This window comes from Ostrinia nubilalis, chromosome 19, assembly GCF_963855985.1.
Source record: "Ostrinia nubilalis chromosome 19, ilOstNubi1.1, whole genome shotgun sequence".
In the NCBI taxonomy this organism is placed as follows: domain Eukaryota; kingdom Metazoa; phylum Arthropoda; class Insecta; order Lepidoptera; family Crambidae; genus Ostrinia; species Ostrinia nubilalis.
This window is the reverse complement of record NC_087106.1, coordinates 7,423,714-7,444,995: the sequence shown is the minus strand read 5'-3', so window position 1 is coordinate 7,444,995 and position 21,282 is coordinate 7,423,714. Positions and strand designations below refer to the sequence as shown.

Here is a 21,282-nt window from a genome sequence, read left to right as displayed (position 1 = left end):
TCAACAATACCTACAAATATGGAGTTAAATGGTGCAATTGCACAATCTGGTGCCGATGTAGCCAACTTTGTTCTGTTTATTCAGAGCCGGTGCCTTCACCAACTGTCGATCCCTCTGCCCTCGGTTATGAATTGCCCTTGAACGATAAACATATTGCTTCACTAAGCTTTACTGAGAGACAAGTACTCAATGCGATTAAAAGGTTGGACGCATTCAAAGGGGCTGGCCCAGACGCTATACCTCCCCTTTTCATCAAGCGCTGTGGCCCTGCTCTGGCATTGCCACTGTCAATTATCTTTAACTGCTCGCTTCGAACAGGTGTTTTCCCCAGTACATGGAAGGAGGCCCGAGTCATACCAGTCTTCAAAAAAGGTCGGCAAGACGATATCAAGAACTATCGTCCTATCTCAATACTCTCATGTTTCCCAAAGATATTCGAGTCTGTGCTATGTCCAATCATGTCAGCCTTTGTCGATGACATGCTATCGGATCATCAGCATGGTTTCCGGGCTGGTCGTTCTACACTGACGAATCTCATACCTTTTATATCCGATCTATGTGAGGAAGTAGATCGAGGCTCCCAAGTAGATGCAGTATACACTGATTTTAGCAGCGCATTTGATAAGGTCGATCATAGGCTTCTCTTGGAAAAACTGAGTGTACTTGGTGTGAGTGGTTCTCTGCTGAACTGGTTTAGGTCATACTTGACACACAGGCACCAACGTGTTGCAGTTAATGGCTATGACTCGGACACATATCTGTCTAAGTCTGGTGTTCCCCAGGGTTCACACCTGGGCCCGGTCCTCTTCTTGATTTTTATCAATGACCTAACAGCTCAAATCAAACATTGCAAAATATCCATGTTCGCCGATGATCTTAAGGTTTACAGAACTGTTGGGTCCCTTGCTGACTCCAACCTTATACAAATAGATCTAAACAAAATAAAAGATTGGTGTGACGCCAACAATATGACCCTGAATCCTACTAAATGCTTTCACATTAAGTATGCCAGAAAAAGAAAGGCGCTTGCTACCACCTATAGGATTGATAACGTTGTACTTGGTGAAGTTAGGGAAATTCGAGATCTGGGCGTTGTCATCGACAGCAAGTTAACTTTTATCTCTCATGTTGATAAGGTGGTCACTAAAGCTGCCCGTATGCTTGGCTTTCTAAAACGAAATAGTAAAGGTTTTAAGCAGAGCACTAAAATCATCCTCTATAATGCACTGGTGCGCAGTAACCTAGAGTATGCTTCCACATCATGGAATCCATACTACGCCATACACTCTCAGAGGGTGGAAAGTGTTCAGCGAGCTTTCACCAGACATCTCGCCTTCTGCTCCAGCGAATTTTCCCATAGAGCTCCCTATACACAGCGCCTCGACAAGCTCAAAATGTCTTCTCTCAGCGACCGTAGACTTCTTTTAAGCATGTGTTTTTTGCACAAGCTTTTGAATGGTCAGGTGAGGTGTAGCAGTCTCCTTCAGCGTATCTGCCTCTCCATACCATACAGATATCCTAGACAAATAATCACCAAGATTTTCAAGATACCGGCTACGAAAACCAATTTGGGTCGTCAATCTCCTATGTACAGACTCCTTAATGACTACAACACACTGCAGAGCAAGGTTCGGGATTTAGATGTATTTTACGATAAGCACCCTAAATTTAAAGATAAATTGCATAAGCACTTAAGTTCTGCGATGTAGGGCACACTTTTTTTTGTTATTATTGTTTTTTTTTAGTTTAGCGAGTCGCTTTTGTATTCGTTTTAAATCTCTTAAATAATATGTAATTTAAAAGAAAACCGTCTGAATGTTGTGCTTACCCTTAAGTGACATATATACCTATATCAGAAATGTTATCTTCATAAATGTTAATCATAAGAGTATAATATATATGTTGTTGGTATGCCATATAAATAAATAAATAAATAAATATGCCTTATTCGCACCTATGAATGAATGAATTCGCACGAATGACTTATTAAGGTCATTCTGATTGCTGGTTAATACCTGACCTACGTGTACATACTTGTAAATAAATAATTCGCACTACGAACAAAGTCACTGTAAAAATTGTAACTTGATTATTCGAAAATAAAAATGCCACAAACAGTCAAAATTACGAGTAACCAATAAACTTTTTTATTTCATCGATATGTTTTTCATACTAGAGTTCAAGTATAATCTTTAAAGATTCCACCACAAGAAACCGGGTTTATTTTGCATTCTAAATAAATATTCATGTAAACTCAAATTATCTAAATTCCTAAATAATCAATCAACAGTATTCAAGTGCTCAGGCGATAACTGAGCATGCTTGACCGTATCCAAACAATTATTACACTCAATTTAAACATTTTCATCAAGGGAACTCGTTTTATTTCCTTCTTACAGCGCGATTTATACTAACCGATTTTACGTTACAGTTTATTATAATATTATTATGATAAGAGGCCGTTTCGAATTGAGCCATAACAACAAGTGCAAAAATATTGCATTTAATAGAGTCGATGTTTGCACTTTTCACGTGTAAAATTGTAATATTTAGAATTTATGACATAAGACTAAGGTTTGTTTCAGACAAGCTGATATTTTACCCGACTGCGCCAGAAGGAGGGTTATGTTTTTTTAAGAATTTAATAAGATAATTCACTCTACAATAAAAAGCACAAGGTCACAGTGGTACGCTATTTCGACTACAATATAGCCTAGGATCTTTTATACGACATATTTGATTACATGAAGTGAAGGAAAAAAAAAAAAAAAGAAAATCTATTGTGTTTTTTTAACGAATTCATAACAAGATTGAAGTCTTAAAATCAGGATGCCTGAAAATATGCAAGTAGGTAAGTGATAATTTTGATGTTGTTAAAGATAATCGTTAGGTGTAAATCGCACATCATAATTCGTGCGGTCGATTCAAGTTGTTGCACCTTGTATTGTGGCTAACCGCGTATTAGGCTGCATTTAGCCGTAAATTGGGCACAAATCAGCACCTTTGCGTTTTCTAGTGATAAATAATATTGATACGATAGCTCTCTAAAGTCAGCAAGATATTGGGGAAACAAAATGTTAGCAGATTGATAGGTATAGGTAGTTGTTGCAAATCACGATGGCGAGTGAGCTTTGCATGTGTGGTGGCTCGCTACTGTTGCTACTGTCCGTTTTCCAAAAGTTTTGATAGACATTACACTATCGTTATGTGCATGTACACGTACACACACAAATAAAGCTCACTCGCCTTCGTGAGTTGCAAGAATCATGTATGTAGCTCAGAGTTCTATTGCTATCGTGTAGTTGAAATGATAAACTAAAAATAACAAGATAATTTTCCTTAAAAATCACTTAAATACAGCCTAGAAAATTGAGTCATTATGAATTTTCTTTAAAATTCGATTTTTTAAATTGAAAAAAAAAAAAAATCTGTAGCTAGAATGCGCGCTGTGTGGCTGTGACATAATTTTAAGGAGTCTTTTTCTCTGAGTTGCACAATCTTACTTGAATTTAAAAAACGTCAAAAATCTGTCAAACTCCATACAAAAAACACCGGTTATCACTATAGTTACGGTTAAAGTATGGTGGTGCAGCTCGGCCTAAAACTTACGATTAGATTATATCCTAAGGTGACCTCATAGGTCCCATTAGAGAAACAAAATCTTTAGAAGAGTCGCGTTTATTTATAGCTCATAAGAAGTTCAATTAATTGGTGGTGTCAAATACCCTACTGCAAAAACAGAAGTACAATTTTGTTGTAAAATGTCCTGTCACTGTTCTAAAAAAGCAAATCTTTTTATTTTTGATAAATTTATTTAAGATTAATTGCAAGTTAATAACTTTGGACTTTCTCAGAAGGTTTTCATGTAACTTTACGTCACATATTTTCTTGCCAAATAATAACCACGTTTTCGCAAGTAAAATTTGACTCCGGTCATTTACACAATATCTTCTTTTTATTTTTAAATGACAGATGTCAACTGTCATACGGCAATCATGCCAGACACGCTTGCGATAAATACCACCCCTCCGCCACTGGTAATAAGGATGTGTAGGTACTAAGACAGAAATTATTGTGTGATAGGTATGGTGACAGCATCAATTAACTGTTTTAATTTTATGATCCACCAAAATTGGTAGATGGGAGTATAGCGATGTGACGTCACACGCCTTTGAAGTAAAGTAACTGAACTAATAAATATTTTATACTTTAGATTCTGCTTTATGTGCTAACGAAATGTCATCAATCAAAAGCTTACTATGCATGAGACTGGGTCAAGTTTTAAGGATTATGGACCTGTGAGCTTTTTATGCAAGTGAGCTTACAACACTCTTTAATTACCAACTTTCTTACTATTTGTACGGTAATAACAAATAATTCAAATAATACTATGAAAAAAAAAAGATATCCTGTATGATTTCATTACGCTAACGGTTGTAGCATACAGGTATTTTTCTTAATTTATTGATTTTATTGTTACGTAAAAACTTTGACCATATCGTTTTCATTATACATTTTTGCATTTCGTTTACACCATCTTGAAGTAAGATATTCATATCCTAAAAACCTAAAAACATTTAAAAAAAATGCTATAACATGGCAACATGACTCTCGAACTACATGCTAGTCATAGGTACCTACTTTGATCAGTATAATTTTGTTGTAATAGTTTGGTCTCATTCTATAATGTGTACCTATTTCAAATTCCGTTTTTTTAATAATCTACGAGTAATATAAAAATTAATTGCAAAATGTGTTGATAAGCGCATCACTCAACAACGCCTGGACCAATTTTATCAATTCTTTTTTTTGTTCGTTGAAGTCCAAGGATGTTTTTTACGGCGAGAAAAATTCCAATAATTTCCGAGAAAACCCTAAAACAGCCCTTTTATCACGCGGGCGAAGCCGCAGGCAGAAAGCTAGTCATAAATAATATTGTTAGTAGGTACGAGATTTTTTTGTGAGTATTTAGTCAAGCGGTACGCATGCTCGAACTTTAACATGATTTTATTCTTAAAAGCTTGTTTAACTAGGCTAATATAAGGAGAATTCAATTTTGTGACACACCCACTGAATCTTTTCTACATTATCTTGATTTGGAAATTAACTTGGTAAGATATGGTGTTTTATGTGGATAGATGTCAACATTTTGTAAAAAAACCTAGCCAGTTAATAATAAAAAGCGAATAAATTACACCAACCCGTCTTCTATTGGAGACAGAAGGAACTACCTAATACTTTAAATAGTTATGTCATTTATGTTGAAAGAATGTTTAATTATGATCCTACCTATTCACATAACTTGCTTAGGGGGCACGGCATCATTTCCATGCCTTATGGTTGCCAAGTCATCAGATATTAATGGTCATGGCCATAAAATCTCCGCCTATATAAGGACTAATCTCACCTAGTTCCTACCATAACTATAGATCGTTTCATCCACGAAGACGCGCCCGACAATTTTTTGTCGAGGGAAGCGCGGGGTGCGGAGAGTTTGATCCGAGCAATCCGAGCGTCATTATTGTAGTGTGCGTGTGCTCTCATGGATAATTTAGCGTGTACCGATAACAATCAAACATTAGCGGAAGAATGGTGGGGCGCGTCTTCGTGGATGAAACGATCTACATCCCAACGCCAACGAAAACCAACTTGTGAAGGTTTTGTAGTCTCGTGGGGTAGCTGACTCTTTTGATTGACTTAAGAAGTTTAAAGTATTTTATCAACTTGCCTCCTATTTGATCTATCAACATCAAGTCATTACTTTCCATTGCAGGAGAACGACCCTCTCTAATCTACCAGAGGCAAAAGGACGATTTTACCTACATTCCCCACGCTGGCCAGACGGGTTGGGATGGCCTGATCTTTGGAATATTATTTGACATATTATTATATGACGTCTCCATTATGAATCTTGATATTCTACCTATACAGGAGTCCAAGTGACCTCGAGGAGGCTCGATTGACCTCTCACCTCATGCCCATTTTTGGCAATTAATTGATGTTGATCACAATCCGTAGATCGGCAGCGTATTATGTATTAGTTTTATTGCCAGTCATAAAGTTCGACTTCAACAGCTTCGAATAAGTCATGTCGAATAATAAGTTAGGAATCAGAGTGTTACAGGTACGATGTTTAATTGAACGTTTTGAAAAAAGCCTTTCTTTATTAGTTCTTATACTCGTTTTACCTTAGTGGTAGTAGTTGTTACTTACTTGGGAATTACATATTATAGCTCCATTTTGATAAGTTTAATAGAATAGAGCCGTTACGATCGAAATAATAGATGTCGAAGTTTTTTTTCCGTAAAGTACCTAATTACAGTTATTTGCAGTTTTCATTATAAATTTGCTTTACGAAGCGAAGTAATCTGCTTGGAAAAAACATCGTAGCAAAGCGATTAATTGACACAAGTAACTATGTCTTGTGTTGATGGGAGGCTAATTTGGTTTTTTCTACTTATTTATTAAGTTAATTAACTGTATCTTTTTTCCATCATTCCTATTACTTGGGTAACTTTGATCGCGAATTATTATAAATACATAGAATATAGATTCAGTCATATTTTTTTTATCTTAGATCTGTTTCATCATGAAATAAAACTTTTGAAACAAAAAGAGTATAAACATTTAACTACTGTATAAATCGGTTTTCAAATACCAAACCGATCATAACTACGATTCTGTATTACTACGACTTCAGCAAGGCAATGCCTAGACCCACTGTTAACACATCGTACAATACATTAGAACAAGCTTTGCGAAACCCAATTTTGTTTTATGAGAGTCCACCACAGGTCAGATGTCAACAATTATACGTTAGTCAAGAGATATCATAAGTGTAATGTGTTCGTATCGATGTTCCGATGTAATGTAATTATTGACTGGGCTCGCTTACAAGTTACAGCGTTTTGTATTACAATTATTTTATTGCGTAACAACGTTTGGGCTTCTATAGTTTTTGATTGAATTCTTGTTCATCATACGATTAGGATTGCAACATCGGTCCTTCACTGGTTTCTACAACACAACGCACATTTAAATACAGTATTTATGGAAAATATAGAAATAGTATGCTCGCGAGTTTTTTTGGAGAATAAAATCAAATAGGCATTGGTCCTAAACGGTTGTGAGAAAATATGATAGGTTCGGACTGATTAGCAAGGAGTGGATCTAGTAGTTACCAAGGCAATCTGTGGTTCTGTATTACGGAAATGAAATAGAGTAATAGAACAGATTGTGATAATGAATGATGAATAACCTAGATGACTTCTTTTGATTGTAATAGCACGGATTGTCAGTAATATGTATACCTTTTTTCTCCGTGTGACATCTTTCATGACCATAATCATAGCCCAATAATACACTATTTTGTCATCATATTTGATACATACTCACATTTTTTTTTATTCTTGAACCTAAAGTACAATGACCTTATATCAAATGTTTATACGGATTAGCGCAGTTCACATTAAAATCAGTCCAGCCATGTTTGTCCAAGCATAGTTAAACACTCGAACACGTAGGCAATATTTGTGTGCAGTGAACATCAAATGAACCGATCATCCGAATAAACTGGCCATGGATATTGGAAATTAGGTTCTATTTACTTGTTTGATGAGTTGGTTCATATTAATGTTGCTTAATATCTCTTTACATAGAATGACATAAAGTAAACTTAGATAAAATTGCAATAAATCCTCTTTACAATATTGTAGTGTAGTTTTCCTTCTTTGGTAGATGAGATAGAGATCATCTTCAAGCACCAATTAATAAAATTACCTAGGATACTGGTATAATTTTAACAAACAGTCAGTTGAATTTTTTACCCCTCGATGATATGACGACTTCCAGAAGATAGGTAGCAGGGTCTAGATGAAAAAATTGCCAAGTGTAGTTGTCCGTCGTTACCATAATATATTTCAGAAGCAAGCAAGTAATTAGGGTGTCCCTTATATGGCCGAAAAAAATTTTTTTTTAGATATTGAAATGCATACCCCCTATTTCTTTTCGTACTACTCAGACATACTTAAATACAAAATTTCATCTTCCTACGTCAACATTAACCCGTGCCGACCGAGCTCTGAAGATTTTGAAAAATGCTTGTTTTACCCCTTTTATTAAGTAGCTAAATCAATTAAAATATTTAATTTTTATAAAATATTTATTAAAAGAAGATAACATTACAGATCAGACAATATATTTTACTTTTGAGGGAACCTTTTTTACATTCTGGATACAGATTTCCATGCTCTTGAATATTGGCCTGATTTTTGCTACACTGTGCGAAGCAAAAAAAACTTTTGCTCTTCCTTTGCAATGATCAAACCATGAAAATCTTGCATAAGCTTTATAGCTCTTTCAGCTGTATCATTAACTACCCTTAAAGAAAGCACTTTTTTGCCTTTAAATAGGCAACATCTTTATCTCATATAGAAATGTGTCTCAGGGGGAAATTATTATCAATTTTCAATCGAGAAAATAAATTTATACTCTTGACAGACACAAAACCACTCAATGGTTTTCCAGCAACAATAAATAAGGCAGTATTATTATCAATTCATTAAAAACAGGATAAAAAAATTGGTACAAAGTCCTATTTACCATAGAAATAATCATATCTTCTTCAGATGGAATGTATCTCTTCCCAGAATCATACATACTCTCTCTTTGTACTTGTCTATGACAGACAGCTTCACATCACTATCGTTCAATCTCATTCGGTCCGCGCGCGCGTTCACTCCTCCATTCACTGTATCCCTCTCTCGCCTATCAGCCACCGAAACGGCTTGACGTGCCGGCCGGCACGTTAACTCACAAATTATTTCAATGTAATATTGTCCAAAGTACAATAAATTCTCAAACTCAAGAATGCATTTTATTAAGTAGTTCTGCGTGAACAAAGTGGCGACCGTGACAGGACCTACAGTCTTCGGATCGAAGCAATTTTTCGAGATTTCACACCGCGTGTCCAGTCGAAGGCACGAGAAGGCATTCCCGAACACGAGCAGACAAGTTTCCATCTACCAAAAACGCCAACATCACTCTGCGTGTCGATTACCTGCGTCGAGAACCTTCGTCGAGCCAACCTAACCTGCACGTCTACCTTGAAACTCGAAGCCTACATCTCCGAACAGACACGAGGATTCCTATAACTACACTACGTGTGCTCCTGCCTACCGAGGGGACAGTCTGGATATCAAGCCCGGAGCCGGCTGCCTACTGCACTGCGCGCCCTACATTGCGCGGCTGCCTACCTGCACTGCACGCCCCTACGCGACGTGCCGCTGCCTATCTGCACCGAGCCCTACCTTGCGCGCCGCTGCCTACTGCACCGTCAAGCCCCGGAGCCCAGCTGCCTGCCTAACTAAAAGTGAGCCCGTTCCATTCTATTCCTACCTATTTTCTATCCTCCAATCAATCTGTGCATTTAGTGTGTTCAGTGTCTCAAGGGTCAAGTGTCTAGCTAGTCAGGTATTTTCTGTGTATTGTGTCTAGTGCCGCTATCTAATTTTATAGGACAGGCAAGCACAAATACCTCTAACAAAATAACCTATAATCGCATTTGGCTGACACATCTATTATTTTTGCACAGTAACTTATCTTTAAATTTAAATAACTTGTCATTATTTACATAAATTCAAGTCAAAAGTCGACATTTCTCAAGTAAAGCACTATTCTAACAATTTAATTGCAATCCCAACTATTTTAACCTGTAAAGCGCTTAAAAATATAACCTCACAACTTTGATCTCACTTATTACAATCTATTAGTTCCCACATACGACCTTGCTAGTATCAGTTTACTTAGGCATACGAAATAAACGCATTCCAGTGATCCCGGTCACGCGTCATCGCCTGCGCATCGCGGTTTCCTGACTGCGAGCGACACTGCGAGCCTGCGACGCCGGCCGGCCCCACTTGCACCCCACGTCACTGCACGCAGTCTACGCGTGGCAGAGCATCAGCTGATCAACAAAGCGAGGAGCGTATCGTAAATACAAACTATTTGTTTTACTTTCAATAGCAGTTTGTTGGTTCATTGCAAGTTTACTTTAAAATGGCCGAAGCTATGAAGTTAAAAGAATTAATTGCAAAACGCGGCTCTATTAAAGGGCGTGTTACTAAATTTAAAAATAACCTTGATATTTTAACATCTTTAGAACAAATTTCAGACTTAGAAGTGAGTAAACTTTCGATGAAACTGACAAAATGTGAAGCGTTATTCGTTGAATTTGACGAGGTTCAGAATCTTATTGAAGTTAATAGCTCTGAAAATCTAGATAGTGAGTTAGTTACAAGGGACCTCATAGAACAAGATTTTTACCATTGTCTTGCATTAACTCAAGATTTAATTAAAAAAAATAGCAAAGCTGAAAATTGCAATAATAATAATTCTCAAGGTAAATCATCTTTGGCTTCTTGTCATCAAAATGAACACAATTGTAACCCGTTAGGTTTTAGCTTGCCGGTGATTAAAATTCCAAATTTTGATGGAACATATTTTAAGTGGTTAGAATTCAAAGAAACTTATATGTCGCTTGTACACAACAATGATAGGATTGAGAGCATCCACAAATTTCACTACTTACAATCATATCTCGAAGGGGAAGCGGCTCGAGTAATTGCTAATTTGGAAGTTTCTCATAATAATTACACCGAAGCATGGAAACTATTATGTGAACGGTATGACAACAAACGCCAATTAATAAACAATCATCTTAAGGCATTATTCAATATCAATTCTATTCAGGAAACTGACAAATCGTTAAGGTATATTATTGACCATGTTACTAAGAACTTACGTGCACTTAATACACTCGGGTTGCCAACTGATAAATGGGATGTTTTAGTTATATACATTATTGCGGGAAAGTTAAATAATAGCACATATTTCAAGTGGGAAGAGCACAGAAATCACTTAAGCGAAATACCTTCGCTAAGTGACTTCTTTAGTTTTTTGAAGTCTCGCGCTGATGTTTTGGAGACTGTCTATCGCCATAAGCAAGATGGTCTAGATAACAAGCAAAGGCAGTTCTCTAACAACAATAATCAAAATAAATCAAATGTTTCAAAGTCATTAGTGAGTACATCCAACGAAGGCAACACTTCTAGATTTAAACCAGAGTGTTTATTCTGTAAGAATAATCATCGTCTGTTCGAGTGTCCTTCTTTCAAAACGAAATCTGTCGAAGATAGACTCAATTTTGTCTCGTCTAATAATTTATGTGAAACTTGCTTGCGAGCGGGACATCTTACTAGTCGTTGTCGCCTTTCAGGCACTTGTCGTTTTTGCAAATCTCGACACAATTCTCTTCTACATAAACCGAAGGAAACTGAATCTGTGAATACAACTACATTGTCTTCGGTATGTTCACCAGAAGTACTTTTATGTACTGCTAAGGTCAAAGTTACCAACCCAGCCACAAATGAATCTATGGTAGTACGTGCGTTACTCGACAGCGGGAGCCAGTCGACTATTATCACTCAAGCTGTAAAGCGGTGCCTAAACCTGACTCCTCAGCCTTCCGAGACTAGCATAGTAGGCATTGGTAACACTAAATTACAATTAAACACAGAACGCTGTATTCTACGCATCAATTCACAAACAACTTCATTCAATGTAATTGCTTCTTGTTTGGTTTTGCCTGAAATTACTGGCAATTTACCTAAATCATATTTTGATATTAAGCAACTAAATATTAGTGGCTTTCAATTGGCTGATCCCACGTTCAACGAACCATCTCCAGTAGATATCCTTATCGGTGCGGATTTATTCTGGGACATTATAAGTGCTCAGCAGCACTCCTTAGGGTGTGGCTATCCAAAGCTTCAAGCCTCTAAATTAGGATGGCTCGTCACGGGACCTTTGCCACGTTTCAATGAAAATAAAACTAAATCTGTCATGTGCAACTTCGTCTCTAAAGATGAGAACTTGTGTAATGTTCAAGACGAGTTAACAAAATTTTGGGAACTAGAGACTTTTCCACATAAAAAACCCCTTAGTACTGAAGAAAAATTATGCGAGCAACATTATCTTGCCAATACTACTCGAACTGACAGTGGTCAACTTTGTGTATCATTGCCACTCCGAGATGGTGTAGACCGTTTAGGAGACTCGTACAACTTGGCTAAAAAGAGGTTTTTGAATTTAGAGGCTCGGTTCCAACGACAACCAACTTTAAAAAAGGAATATTGTCAATTTATAGATGAGTATGAAGCTTTAGGTCATTTATCTGAATCTCCAGTGCCTAGACCACTACACGCTTATTTCCTACCCCATCATCCTGTGATAAAAGAGCAAAGCGAGTCTACTAAACTTCGTGTCGTCTTCGACGCGTCAGCTCGTACCACTTCTGGTATTTCAGTTAACGATTTGCAGATGGTGGGTCCAGTAGTCCAAGAACCACTATTCAATATTCTAGTCCGTTTTAGGCAACATAAATATGTTTTGACAGGGGACGTAGAGAAAATGTTTCGCTCAGTGCTCCTCAACGAAGCTGATCGCGATCTGCAACTTATTTTGTGGCGCGACAGCAAAGATAATCCCATTAGGGTACTACGTTTGAACACAGTCACTTACGGGTTTGCTAGTGCCAGTTTTTTTACCACTCGTTGTCTTTGGCAGATAGGTGAGGAATCTGCAGACCAGCAGATCAAAACCATCATACAAAATGACTTCTATTGTGACGATCTACTTACCGGGGCCAGCACTGAGCCCGAACTGCGTCATATCCATCTCGCTGTCTCTTCTGAGTTATCCAAGGGAGGTTTTCATCTGCGTAAATTTCGCTCCAACTTACCTGAGTTACTCGCCGATTCTGTTGACCTAGAAAAAGGTAATCTCATGATTAGCAAGGCAACTAGTACGTTAGGCGTAGGTTGGACGCCGTCCACCGATGAACTCCACTTCCAACATAATATCGAATCATCAGACAATGTCACAAAGAGAATTATACTCTCTTCTACTTTCAAAATTTTTGACCCACTTGGTCTTCTATCAATTTTTACAATAAAACCTAAAATTCTGTTACAAGAAATATGGAGTCAAAAAATTGATTGGGACGAACCTGTTCCTTCAGAAATAGAAAGGTCATGGTTACAATGCAAATAAATCTTCATGTCTATCGTTACTAAAAATTCCTCGATGCATTTTAATTGATAAACCTGTGTCTACACAAATTCATTGTTTTTCTGATGCTTCACAGCGTGCCTACGGTAGCTGTATATATTTGAGATCCATTTCTTCTAGTGGTGCAATACAAGTCGTCTTGGTATGTGCCAAATCAAGAGTAGCACCAATTAAACCTACCACCATACCAAGGCTCGAGCTCTGCGCTGCCCTTCTGGGAGCTCAGTTATGCTCTACAGTTATAGCCGCACTACGCTGTCCTATAGAGCGTCAGGTTTACTGGACAGACTCTCAAGTTGTTTTAGGTTGGTTAAACTCAAATAAAACTAAAACTTTTGTTACCCACAGAGTAGCTGCTATAAACGAGCTTACCAATCCTGCAGACTGGCGTTACGTGCCCACATCTGTCAACCCAGCAGACCTCGTTTCGCGTGGCGTTGATCCAGATCACTCAGACCTCTCTATCTGGTGGCACGGCCCACCTTTCCTCTCAGAATCCGAAGACTCTTGGCCAGCTGTACACAATTTCGGCTCGATAGAGTTGCCAGAGCTCAAGATTCACCAAACTTTAGTGGGGGAGGAGGCAGTTTCCATGCCCAGTCTGTCAGCTGCTTTAAGCAAATTTTCTAAATTAACAACTCTTACTAGAGTTCTGACTAGAGTCTTAAGATTCGTCAATAATTGTAGAACAAAGATAAAATCTAATAGATTACAAGGTCCACTTCAAGTTTCAGAGCTAGAAAAGGCTCACGATGTTTTAATCAAGTTAGTTCAACAAGATTCTTTTGCTACTGAGTTAGCATTGCTCAAAAAAGGTAAATGTTTAAATTCTAAAACTGCTCTTTCATCCCTTACTCCATTTCTTGATGAAAATGGCATTCTCAGAGTAGGAGGACGAATCGATACGTCCAACTACCAGTATGATAAACGTCACCCCATTTTGTTACATTCTAGTCATTATCAAAACTTATATTTAAACAAGAACATATTCGCTTGTTACACGCAGGTCCTCAACATCTCTTAGCCTCGATTAGGGAACGATATTGGCCTGTAGGAGGTAGGACTCTAGCTAGGCGTGTAGCACGCGAGTGTGTTACCTGTCGCCGATTTAACGCTCGTACTATGGAAAACATTATGGGAAACTTACCTGTAGATCGCGTACAACCTGATTTTCCTTTCTCCACAGTAGGCACCGACTTCGCGGGTCCATTTTTGATAACGGTCTGTTATATGCAAGGGCCGTGGATGTAAGATTAGTAAATGTTATCTTTGCATTTTCATTTGTTTCCGATATAAATGCATCCACCTAGAGTTAGTCAGTCAGCTGTCAATGGATGCATTCATTTTGACTTTAAAAAGATTTATAGCCCGTAGAGGTAAGCCAAAGATCATTTACTGTGATAATGGTAGAAACTTTGTTGCAGCAAATAAAGAGATAAATTCATTTTTAAATAATAATAGCGATTCTATCATTGATCACGCTTCTCGTGAAGGCATCGAATTTCGTTTCTCACCTGCGTACGCTCCTCACTTTGGTGGTTATTGGGAAAGTGGGGTCAAGTCAGCGAAGTTTCATTTACATAGAGTCATAAAAAATGTACACTTGACCTTTGAGGAGCTGAGCTCATTATTTGTTCAGATTGAGGCCATCCTAAATAGCCGACCCCTATGTCCAATAAGTCCTTCACCCCAAGACCTATCTCCTCTTACCCCGGGCCACTTTTTAATTGGTAGGCCGCTAACCTCATTGCCATCGCCGTACCTGCTTGACTATAGCACAAATCGTCTTGACCGGTTTCAGCGACTGGAGCAAGCCCGTCAAGACTTCTGGAAGAGGTGGTCAATGGAGTACGTGGCCGAGCTGCAGCAGCGCACGAAATGGAAGGTGCGATGCAGAGACCTCAAGGTTGATGACCTAGTCCTGATTAAGGACGAGAGCGCACCGCCGCTATGCTGGCGCCTTGGACGAATATCCAGACTCTTCCCCGGCTCTGATGGAGTGCCGCGAGTCGCAGACGTCTCTACATCCCAAGGCATCGTTCGAAGGGCCATGAACCGCCTATGTCTACTGCCGTCGCCGAATGAAGACAGCGAAGAACTCCTGAAAGCTACCTAGCTTTCAAGCCCCGGAGGATGTCTATGACAGACAGCTTCACATCACTATCGTTCAATCTCATTCGGTCCGCGCGCGCGTTCACTCCTCCATTCACTGTATCCCTCTCTCGCCTATCAGCCACCGAAACGGCTTGACGTGCCGGCCGGCACGTTAACTCACAAATTATTTCAATGTAATATTGTCCAAAGTACAATAAATTCTCAAACTCAAGAATGCATTTTATTAAGTAGTTCTGCGTGAACAGTACTTTTACTACAATATTGACGGTGTTTGTTCATTACCTTCATCATCAAAGAGTGATAAAACGGCAATTTCTTCTGATATGAAGTACCAAAGATGTTGACTGAACTTGCTCAGGGCTGCCTTGGAAATCAATTTGTCAACACTCTCATATACCTTTTGGAAAGTGGATGTCAAGAGTTCCTTAAGGCTTTCCTCAGAGCTGGTAAGCTGGTCGTGATGTCCTTGCGTTTGTATAGAATCTTGCGTAGTAAGAGATGACGATAAACCTCCGAAACATATTTGCTCTATTTTTTATTTATTTATTTATTAAATTTTCTTTGTCTTGCAATTTCTACTTTCTTAACTAACTTTTTGTCTACACCTTAACACTCTGGACGCCTTGGTTTTATTTGTTTTTGTTAAAATATTTTATTTGTTTTTAAATCCTCCTCACCGCGGCGCTTATAAATCTTGATTTTTTAAAATAATTTTTCTTGCAACTCCCTCCAAGCATGGTGAAGATACACAAGTTTTTTTACACAGTTAGGCTCTGGTAGGATTTATACCTTTTCCCAAAATAGAATACACTCCCGAATGATGAGATTAGATTCAATAACATTTAATTAACTTCGCAAAATATGTTAAAAAATACTGCAAAAACTTGACGATTAACGGTAACTTTGTGCCTATTATTTGATAAATGTACGTTCCCGACTAAGAAAATACTTTTTTTGTTGCTTCTTAAATCCACAGCCATCTTCTAAATGTCAAACAATAGGTGTTAATCACGAGATTAATTGAGAACAAATGACAAACACCGCGAATACGCACCGCTACTGCCGCGCAACATGTTTCGATGCAAGTCGGCACGGGTTATCGTACTCCAAATAAGGTAAAAATTTATTTCAGAGTGTTTTAGAGGCAAACAAACAAAACTAAGACCTATGCGTTACAGATTTAAAACTTTGAAAAATAAGGGACACCCTAAAGTACATTGTATACTTCATCTAAAGTCACTTTTCATTATTTTCTTCTAAGGAATCGTGGAGTGCCATTGGCTGAAAAAAACGACGATGTCTTTACCGAAGGGGCAATACAAGTAAAGTAATAGTTATATGTAGAAAGAAATAGCACCTCACCTATTATTTTAGTAGTTAAAGCAAGTTTATATTTATCGGTGTGGAAATTCCTAATCTTTAATTTTTATGCCTGGCCCGCTTTCCGAAGTCGGATTGAGCTGAAATTTTGCATACTTATGTAAGAGATGACAATACATTATTTAAAAAACATCGCGTAGGTGTATCAACGAGGCCAACCCTGGCGTGAGACTTTAACCTTTGACATAGCTACTAATTCAGACGGACGATTTAACGTCTGAGGCATAGAATTTCTATAAAGACAGTCGCAATGATTGTCTGACTGAAAAATTACGCAATATCCATACAAGGAAACTACTTACACAAAGCATTTTTATTTAAGTGTTATGTTTATTTATGTTCCACTTGGAAATTGAGAGAGATTCATGTAGTCTAAGGCTGAGTTGCACCATCTTACTTTAACTTTGAAAAAACGGAGAAAAAAGCACCAGTTGTTAACTTATAGTTACCGTTAAAGTTAGGTGGTGCAACTCGGCCTAAATATATAACTACACTCCGTAAGACAATATAAAATGCGTTTTTGTCATTTACTAACAAATACGTTTTCAGTATTCTTAATGTAGAAAATGAGAATGCCTTATGGCATTAAGTTCGCCTAATGTTAATATTTTTGGCATTGAAGTATAAATAAATAAATAAATAAAAAAATATGTAGGTAGCAGCCAAATGTACTCAGAAAAAGCATTCATTGTATTTATATCCTCGTAGCAAAGTACAATAACTTCCTTACTCCTGGTGCAAGTTTATTTATAAACGTAATTGTTTACAAAAACAGCCATCAATCAATGGATGCCAATGAGTTTTATTTATTGACTCACGCACGCTCTAGCGGATATCACACGGTGATGAGATCGTGCTATCGGCACTCATCGCTATAACCATAATTAAAAACATTATATTTAATTTAAAAAATACTCATTATGTTTCAATAATGGTCTCATGGTCTGTCTGTCATTGATGTTAATATTATGTCATGTATTGTCTGACAGTTTCATGATCCTTTCATAACCTTTTCTAGTCTTTTTAACGTGGGAAACACTAGCTCTTCTTCGTTTAATAACAGACGAACAATCCTAGTTTTTGGTAAGCCGCCATTACAAGATAAGTTAATATAAATTTATTGAATAAAAACTTAGCCTAAATACAAGTAACTTAAATAGGACTATGAAATTATCTGACTGAAGCGCAGAATCAATCTGTTCAACGACGTAACAGGAATTGTCTCTATGGTCCAGTCTACCTTCCTTAGATCCAGCGGTCCCGGGTTCGATTCCCAGTGGGGAAAAAAATCTGCTCAGTTCACTTGGCGGTAGCGCTTTTTCTGTTCGCATTAACCATAACAACACAATGTTAACAGTATTGGTTTTTTTTATGCTAGACAAGGCAGGTATTTGACCGGTGTTAAGTGAATTCATCATGTAAATAAACAGTTTCAAATTACACTTATGGGATTGTTATTCGTAACTACGTTCATTCAGCACTACAACAATGATAATGTTATCTAATCGGTTACCGTTACCTGGACCCTACAAGTTATTCAATTACCGTGATACTGTTCACAGACAAACCAATTGGCTGAATATAGACTGGGGAATATCTAGACAATGCTTTGGAATGTTGTTCTTAGAGCGAAAAGAGGCAAGTACAAATTTTCCCATTTTCACGGTAATAAGCAAGCTTTTTATCCCCTTTATTTGGTATTTTGAACTATTGTAGAGCTACAACAACTGTAGATCTAAAATGGTATTTGTAATTTACAAATAATGCATATTTGCAACGCTTAAATGACAAATCTTGATACATACTATCTACTTACTTACATAACATGGCTTACCTTTACTTATCATACATTCAGCTTATGGCAGTCCACTGCTGAAGATAACCCTCAAAGAACGATCTCACGATTTTTTCAATAGTCTGTGCCAGCCTGTCTACTGAGGTCATCGGTTCATTAAGCAGGTGGGCGTTCTACTATTAAGTGTGGTCCTAAAAAAATCACAAAAAGTCGGCGAAAAATTTTTCATGATCAAATCTATTTTATTCTAGTCTACATGAAGAACAGCAAACCAAAACCACAGATTTCGATATCGGCCAGTTCATTCATATCGGCAACAGTGCTAGAACAATAAAATTACACGCGCAGGCGCATTGGGCAACCGATGGCATCGCGAATGTGTTATATTAGCTCTCGGGCGCTAACGCGTCGATGTCTAAACAATGAGACAGTGACTTGGGTTGGGAAATACAATGTTTATATTGGTTTATTTAAACTATTTACTATCAAAATGTCACATAGAGAAAGGCATCATTAGATGCTCAGTCTTTGAAGCTAAATAAACATTTAGTTATACTCCAACTGAGTTGACAAAAAAAAGTAAAATATAACATTTAATAATGGACGCAGGCCGCTACCAATCGATCAACATGGAAAGCATTGGGGGAGGCCTATGTTCAGCAGTGGACGTCCTATGGCTGAAATGATGATGATGATGAACATTTAATAATGAACATGTCTCAAAAACAGAAGTGGGCTTCTTTTTGTCCACCGGTAATTTTATACAACACAAACCTATGTTTTTTAATTATTATTAAGCTTTTGAAAACTAGTCATAGTATATAAGGCATGTTTGTAAGCTTTGAAGTTAATTTATGGTTTCAATAATAGCAACACACAATGGGTAGGCTAAAGAGCGAAAAATTTGCTCCATCAAAGTAAAGATTAAAAAATCACAGTGTGAAAATGTCCAAGGACGATTTATTATTCGTCCGCTAATGCGTTCAAATTATCAATGAAAGGCTCGTTTAAATTGATAATAGCCTGTGGGCATAGCCATGAGCAAAAACGTCAAATAAAAATCTTATAGAATTTTATCCCATTATTCCATGATATTTGTTGACAATATTCAAGGTTTTATTCAAGTTAATAATTTTGCAATGTCGACGTCTATTCGGCCATTCTCACGATTAGGCGTTCTCAGCCTAATTACCATATCATTTTTGAAATTTGGCTTAATTGACTTAAACGCATTTAAATATGAAACACATGAAAAGTACGAATTTAACAATCGTTAAGGCGTCAAATTATTCCAAGCGGTTTTCGCGTAAATGAGACCCAAAAATTTTATGGTCACGGTAATTAGATAAGGCTAATACTGAATCTAACGGTAATTAGAAAAAATATGTAAAATAGCAAGAAAACAATATCTTGCATTGATAAATTTGTATATAAATATATAGCGTCATAAAAAACGCTGTAGGTGCACTTAATAACCCTTTGAAAAAAGGAAAACACTCATTTCTATTTTTTATTGTATCAAGATATTTTCAGTATACTGCAATAATTGAGGCTATAACAGGAACACTTAGTTTCGGCCAGATGGGGCTACGTGTCACATTTCATCAGAATCTTAATAATCATTTATTTGATTTCAATGTGGTACAAACGATTTAACGTACAGATAATGGATCAGGAGATCTCACAAATTTGATTTTTCGGATATGCATATATCGAAAAATTAATTAATGATTTAAGTGATTTTTCCTCTTTTTAATCTATCTGCGATCAGCCATCACCCATTATCAGATTAAATTAAATTTGTAATAATGACATTTCCAGCTCAGCATATCCCATGATTTGTCACCTCGATTCTTTTACAATAAGTTTTCAGATTGATGCTATTCGCTTTCTCCTGAGCCTAAATGCAGAATTCTTAGAATTTAGAAGGGATGCAGCAAATAGATTGCATGAAGGTCTAGTGACTAGACCTTCATGCAATCTAGACTAGACTCTAGTCTTTGGTTGTAAGCTTTACAGGATTTTCCACACCCTCTTTGACGTTTGGTATCACTTCACTGGACTTTGTAAACCAAGGTGCACAGCTCAAGATTTTTAAACCTTTATTTTGAAAACGTTAAAGTATTTCTATATTTTCAAGGCTAAGTCGATGCCATTTCTACATGGGTTTTAGGATCCATTTGTATATAGTTTGTTCTCCAAGCTTCTTCTGTCCAGTACCCATTGCATATCACGAAGTTTTTTCTATGCATAAGAAAGCAGGTAGGATGCAGTTTAGGATGGTACAAAGTGCCTATACACTAATGCCTTGAAAAGTCCCATTGTCTGTTGATTTGTTCTCTTTTGTTCTTAATGTGATCACGCCAGGTAAGTGTTACTGTTGGAAAATCTCATCTTCTTAGGGCAAAGGTATTATGGATAGATGTTAATGGTATTATATTAGAATTCATTAATGATTTAAGATGTTAATATCAATTATACTAATAGTAAAAATAAATATCTGGTACGAGACATGTTTCATGCAGGGGTGACATCTCCTGGCCATCAGAAAGCCCCGATTTCACTCCAGGTAACTTCTTTTTGTGGGGTCACCTTAGGGGTTAAAATATACTCTTAAATCCAACAACCATGCAGCAACTGAAGCTGAACATTCGTCATGAAATCGAATCTATTTCGAGGTTACTCTAACGAAAGTTTTTTTAAATTTTGATTGTAAGATTGGAAGAAAAGTCCGTACAGTTTTTATGCGAAAGTCTAGATATATTTCATATTTTATCATCATACTTATTCAATCGTGAGTGCAATTTGTAGGTAATAATTTCATACAACGGTGATTATAAATATACGGTAATTAGTACATGGAA

The 21,282-nt window shown here is 37.2% G+C and overlaps 1 long non-coding RNA gene across 1 annotated transcript; it reads left to right on the top strand.

The window, feature by feature from the left end:
• Positions 1-9,726: 9,726 nt before the first annotated feature.
• On the top strand, positions 9,727-15,457 carry LOC135081127 (uncharacterized). The gene is made up of 2 exons (XR_010259129.1): positions 9,727-9,990; positions 14,930-15,457. It is a non-coding gene; the product is annotated as an uncharacterized LOC135081127 (long non-coding RNA).
• The last annotated feature ends 5,825 nt before the right edge of the window (positions 15,458-21,282 follow it).